Raw genomic sequence first — 6,692 nt, 5'->3', positions numbered from 1 at the left:
AACATTAAAGAGTAGTATCAGTGAGCACAGCTGAGATAATTTCATCTCAAAAATATTCNAGATGTGAATAACTAATACATGTAGTTCAGTTTACAGGTCAAAATGTGGCCAAACTGGGGTGTACACAGTGTATTTTTTGGTTACATGATTTATTTAACACATATCCCTTGAATCCATGTTCTATTTTATCAGTCTCTTCATGGCATTCTTAATCTCTTTATTTCTCAGTGTGTAAATGGTGGGATTCAGGAGAGGTGTGATTACTGTGTAAAACACAGCAAGAAACTTGTCCACCCAAGCGACGCTGAGTGGCCATAGATAGATGAAGATGCAGGGTCCAAAGAACAGCACCACCACTGTGATGTGGGATGTACAGGAAGAGAGTGCCTTTGATGCCCCATCTTTAGAGTGAAGGCAGACAGTTAATAGCGTGTAAGTATAGGAGATCAGCAAGATAATGAAGCAAGTGGTTGCCAAAACCCCACTGTCAGCATTTATGACTGCTCCCAAAGTCTGAGTATCCATGCAGGCTAGTTTGATCACCAAAGGTATATCACAGAAAAAGCTGTCTACTACCCTGGGTCCACAGAAGGGCAGCTCCAAAATCATAGCCAGCTGACTCATGGCATGCGCAAAGCCAGTGATCCAAGATATCAAAACTAGCCAGATGCACTTTTGTGTGTTCATGATGCTGGAGTAATGGAGTGGCTTACAGATGGCCACGTAACGGTCATAGGCCATTGTCACGAGAAGCACCATCTCACCCCCTCCAAAGAAATGCACACAGAGGATCTGGCTCATGCAGCCCCCAAAAGAAATGGTCTTATTATCCTTTAGGAAGTCTGTGGTCAGTTTAGGGGTGGTTACTGAAGAAAGGCAGAAGTCAATAAATGAGAGATTGCTAAGAGGAAGTACATGGGGGAATGGAGATGGCGGTCAGTGATGATTAAGATCACAACGAGGAGGTTGCCCACAACAGTCATAGAGTAGAGTATAGAAAACGGCAGTAAGAAGAACGTCTGGAGCTCTCTTGAATTACAAAGTCCCTGAAAAATAAACTCAGACACCACAGACTGGTTTGCTTTTTCCATTTAGTACAGTATGTTCTAATGGGACCCAAACAGAGAGATGAACTAAGAACATCCAAAATAGAAAGAACTTAATGTTCAGTACTTGTGAGCAGATCAGCACATCTCATGTACAAAATTGAAATCTTAGCATTGTACTAAACTCAAAATCGACAATAAATGTTTTTTGAATTTAGGTGTGTGCATAGATTTATGGCTAAGAAGGGGAACTGAGTGTAGAAAGGTAGGTTAAAAACTTTACTCATCTGAAGTACGGTTCTTGTACATATCAAAAATGAAACTTCTGATTAAAAATGTAAGTAGTAAATATTCTCCATAAACATTTTTCTCCAAGCCTTGAATCTATTTCAGGTTGGTTCTACTTGGATCTTCTTCCAAAAATGGAAAGACTTGTCTTGGGTGCATAGCTGTAAAATATATTTGGAGTCTCTTAATTTGACCAGGGTGGATCTAGGGCAATAATCTAGTGTTACATTTCTTATACAAACATGTACTTCCCAGAAATAAATCCATTGCTAAGTGGATATGTGAGAGCAGACTGAACTGAACCCACGTCTATTACAAACCTTGAGAAAAAACTATCAAACGACTTGAGGAAAAATGTTCATGTTCCAAAAGAAACCACAGATGCTGACTACACATTTCTAGCATTATGTATTTCCCTGAATTTTGAATTTCCCTATGAGAGGGTGTTTCCATAAAGTCATATATTCCTTGGCCTGAGCACTGAATGCTAAATATGTCAGAGCTACTTTTAGTTTTTACTGCTCTTCATGGGAGAAAATAAAATCCTAAGTTCATTTTTATTTAAACTATTCATCTATATTATTTAAATTGACCATTGTGGGAATATTTATATTTTTGATAAGCTAGAAAGGCATGTCCTTTTTTTTTTTTTCATTTCCTTCCTTCTTCCGGCTCTCTCTCCCTTCCTTCCTTGTTTCCTTCCTTCCCTCCTTCTTTTTGTTCCTCTTTCCCTTCCTCTTTCTGGATCCCTTCCTTCCTTCCTCTCTTCTTCCTTTCTTCTTTCCTCCATTTCTCTCCATGACTTTTTAAAATCTCCTTCTCTCTATTTTTTTCTTTACATCTTTTAGACTAGAAACTAGAAGATTATAAAGTTGACACATTAAGACATATTATGTACCATATCTATGGTAAGCACTTTACAAGCATTATATTTTAATTATCACAACATCTATTGCCATTTTGCTGATGTGGAAGCTTAATTTTCCTAGTTATGCAGCTAGAAAGTGACAGAGAGGGAATATAAGCTGAGATCTGTCTGACATGAAAGCCTCCAATATAACTTCCCTACTAGAAATGGATTCTGATAGAAATCTTGATTTTGAGGACTAAGAAAATTAATAAGATTTTTAGATAGGACATTTTCTTGTATGAAGAGATAATCCAGGCACAAATACATGTAAATTGCCCATACGAGTAGGAAAAGAAGTTCATGGTTTTAATTAAAATCATTTCAACATCACTGTTTGTCTTCAGATTGGACTGCCGTTCACCCTATTAATGTTAATGACAGAGTTTTTCTGCATTTACCACTTTAATCAAATGGCAGAAAAGCCAAAATCCAAAAATAATTAGAAAATATTAGGGTAAGCTGAATGGCCTATAAAAACCATTCTTCCCCAACTGGAGCATCTTGGGAACTTGTAGAAGAACAGTGCTTTTTGTCAGTGTGTGAAACTCTACTGTAAGAAGCCCAGAATCCCAGGGATTAGCTGGAAGAGAAACCCATACTCTTTCCTGTGAACAGATCAACTAAATAATACATTCAGAGCTCTAAGTCTAGTAGGTAGGTATGAAAAAAATTCTACAGAGAAAAAAAATGTTTCTTAAATTGGTGGATGGGATGAAAGTGAAAGTTCAAAACTCAGGTAGTTTGATATACTTACTCTATAGAAATTACCTCTGAAACCAGATCCTTCTTGGCTGATAAGACTGACTCTAGATTCTAACTTAAGTCTGAAACAATGTCCAATTTGTTTTCTGCAGTGACTTGTGTTGGCGACAGTGTGTCTGCCTGAGTGTGTTCTATATACACTGTAAAGCGTAGCCTCTGGGCTGGAAATGTTCCAGCTCTATGTTTTAGATAGAGCCAAGTATTTGGAAAGATTTTTGCTTTCATGCTCCTCAGGGATTCATAGCTTCCAACTTTTCCTGAATTCAAGGCATCATGTACTACTGCACACTTTACAATGCTAAGTTCGAGTTAGACCAGTTAAATACAACTAAAAAAATGTAAGATAAGAAAGTTTAAACAAAAGATATAAAGTGTTGGCCAGGATGTGGAGAAATTGGAACCCTTAGCTGTGAAAAACGTGTGAATATTCCTCAAAAAAGTAAAAATAGATCTACCCTATTATCCAGCAATTCCACCACTGGGTACCTATCCAAAGGAAACAAAACCAGTTATGTGGAAGAGATATCTGCACTCTCATGTTCACCGAAGTATTATTTACAGCAGCCAAGATATGGAAAGTATCCAAGAGTCCATAGAAAGATGAATCAATAAAGAAAATGTGCTATATACATACAATGGTATATTATTCCGCCCCAAAAAAGGAAAATTATGCCATTTGCTACAACATTGATGACCTTAAGGACTTTATACTAAGTGAAATAAAACCATCTCAGTAAGACAAATCTGCATGAATTCACTTATTTGAGGTATCTAAGATAGTAAAACTCATAAAAGTACAGAATACAAGAGTGGTTTTAAGGGGTTGGGGGAGAGGAGGAACAGGGAGGTATACGATGGCTGTAAAGATTCAATTATGCTAGATGAATAAGTTCTAGAAATCTGCTGCAGAACATAGTGCCTGTAGTTAAATACTGTATTGTGTAATTCAAAGTTGTTTGAGGGTAGTTTTTATATTAATTGTTCCTACAAACAAAAAACAAAAAGCATAAGAACAAAATTAATCCCCCCAGGCTCCCCAAAACCACACACACAAACAAAGGCAAAGAGACACGAGGAAGCTTTGGGAGATGTTGGATATGTCTATTACTTTGATTGTGGTTATGATATCATAGATGTTTGCATATTCCCAAACTCATCAAATTGCACACATTAAATATATGCAATTATTGTATATCAATTATAACTGAATAAAGCTGCTAAAAATAACATGTTTCTATTATTCTCTTTTATAGGAGGATATAACACTCTTCTATTTGGTCTGTGTCTACCATGTCATAAAATTGAACTAAGATGTCAGTTCCAGTCCCAGCAGAAGTTAGATGAGTTGTGTAGATGATCAGTGACAACTGGCTCACCACTGGCACATTGCCACTGTGCTCGTGACTTAAGGGCTTACTTGACTTCTCTTTCCTGTGACTCATAATTTTCAGTGCTGCATTGAGCGGTTCTGAAAATGAACATTTTGAGTGCAAAGCCATATTATGGACATTTCTCTAAGTGATGAAAAGATACTTTCTAATTCACTACTTTATTAAAGAAATGATATGTTAATACAGCCCAATTTAATATGATTTAAACAATTCATTAGATATATTTGGAGCAAATACCGAAGGCTCCCTTCATGTCTCTTCTCCCACTCTTCTCCACTCTTGTATGTAACAATGACCAAGCGTGCAGTGCATCCTTCTATACTATTTCTATCAATAGTGAGACATGTACTTATCAACTTATATAATTGGGGATTTTTTCCTTTCTTTGTATTTTTCTGTTTGCTATTTTGATTTTAATTAATTAGATGTGAAAGGCTATGATTGAGATCCCATTTGTTTCTTTTCTCCTGTTTCTGCTTACCCTGCCCCTCTCCTCCTCTTTACTTGTCTCCCCCTTTACCTCTCAGACTTCTGTTTATCTCTTTCATTTCCAGGTCTCAAAGCATTTCAGTGAGTTTATTTTCTCTACCAGCCATTATTGTGATCTGAGGTCTAGAGTCCATAATCATCTCAGTCAGAGAACATGAAGATTCAATGCTTATTCACTTGCTGGAGTACTCCAGAACACTTTTCTGGTACTTCCTCATGTAATCATGACACACTTAGACTCATTTACAGGTGAGAAAACAGGATAAAAGAGGCAGTGGTTTGCCCATATTAAGTGCAGGACCTATGAGAGGTAGCATCTGGGGAAGAATATTGGTTTAGAGGAGAGTTGGAGGGAGTATATTATTTCTATGAATCTTGAAAAAAAACCCTTTAGTAATGCAATTAGATAAGTTATCTTATTTTATAAATGTTTTATAATTTATAATTTAATATTTTTTCATTTTTATTAAGATATATTATAGATGTAATAAAATTAAAGCTTTTAAGTATAGAATTCTGCAGTTACACACTATTAAGGTATGCAACAGTCCTATTACAACCCAAGTCTCCTGTGGGAACTTGTAGTCAAACCACACTAAACTGCTGACTCAGGCAACCTCTTATTTGTTTTCTGTTCCTACGGTTTTGCCTTTCCCTTTTTTTTTGTATGTGGGATCCGAACCCTCGGCGGGAGCACCACCGCACTTCCCAAGCGGCGCACTATAGCAGTGCGCCACCGGGCCGGCCCATTGCCTTTCCCTTTTTAAAAAAGCATTATTGTACATACTTAAGGTGTACAGCATAATGTTTTGATATTCATATACACATACCCATCACCTTAAATAAGAGGGGACTTCAAAAGGTTCATGGAAAATAAAATTTTAAAAATAATTTATTTCTCAACATAAACTCCATCAAGTTCAAGACACTTTTGTAAGCAGTAGTACCAGCCGTTTAGTCTGTTCCTAAAGACCTGAGGGTCCTGGGAATTGAACCATGTCAATGTAGTCTTTTTTACCTTATTCACTGAAGAAAAATGGATGCCCTTTAAATTTTCTTTAATTTTTAATTTTTCTTACTGAAACATAATTGATTGTACATGTTTTTGGGGTACAGAGTTGATAATCAATACCTGTGTGCAATACGTGATGTTCAACTCAGGATAATTAGTATGTTCATCATAACAAAACACAATCTTTTTTTGTTCATTAACCAATTTCTCACCAACCCCTATCTCCCTCCCCCTTTCCCATATCTAGTAACCACAATTCTGTTCTCTCCTTTTGAAAGTTCAAAGTATTATTGTGATTGTTGTATCTTTCTTTCTTTTCTATTTGTTTATTTTTAAGCTCCCATTTATGAGTGAGGACATGCAGTATTTCTCCTTTCGTGCCTGGCTTATTTTACTTTACATAGTTTTCTCATCCATGTTGCTGCAAATGGCAGAATTTCATTCTTTCTTTTGGCTGAGTAGTATTCCATTGTGTATTTATACCACATTTTCCCTATCTAGTCATCTGTTGATGGACATTTAGTTTGGTTCCATCTCTTGACTGTTGTACCTATTTGCAGATGACATGATTGTATGTATAGAAAAACCTAAAGACTCTACCAAAGTCTTAGAGCTAATAAACAAATTCAGTAAAGTTGCAGGATACAAAATCGACCCACAAAAATCTGTAGCATTTCTATGCTCCATTTAAAATTTTTTTAAGATTAGGAAATAAAAAGAAGTCAAAAGGAGCCAAATCAGGACTATATAAAGGATTAAGTTTTCCTAGATTGATTAGGTTGGTCTGATTACTT

This window comes from Galeopterus variegatus, unplaced genomic scaffold (assembly GCF_000696425.1).
Source record: "Galeopterus variegatus unplaced genomic scaffold, G_variegatus-3.0.2 Scaffold14034, whole genome shotgun sequence".
NCBI lineage: Eukaryota > Metazoa > Chordata > Mammalia > Dermoptera > Cynocephalidae > Galeopterus > Galeopterus variegatus.
This window is presented reverse-complemented; position numbering follows the sequence as displayed.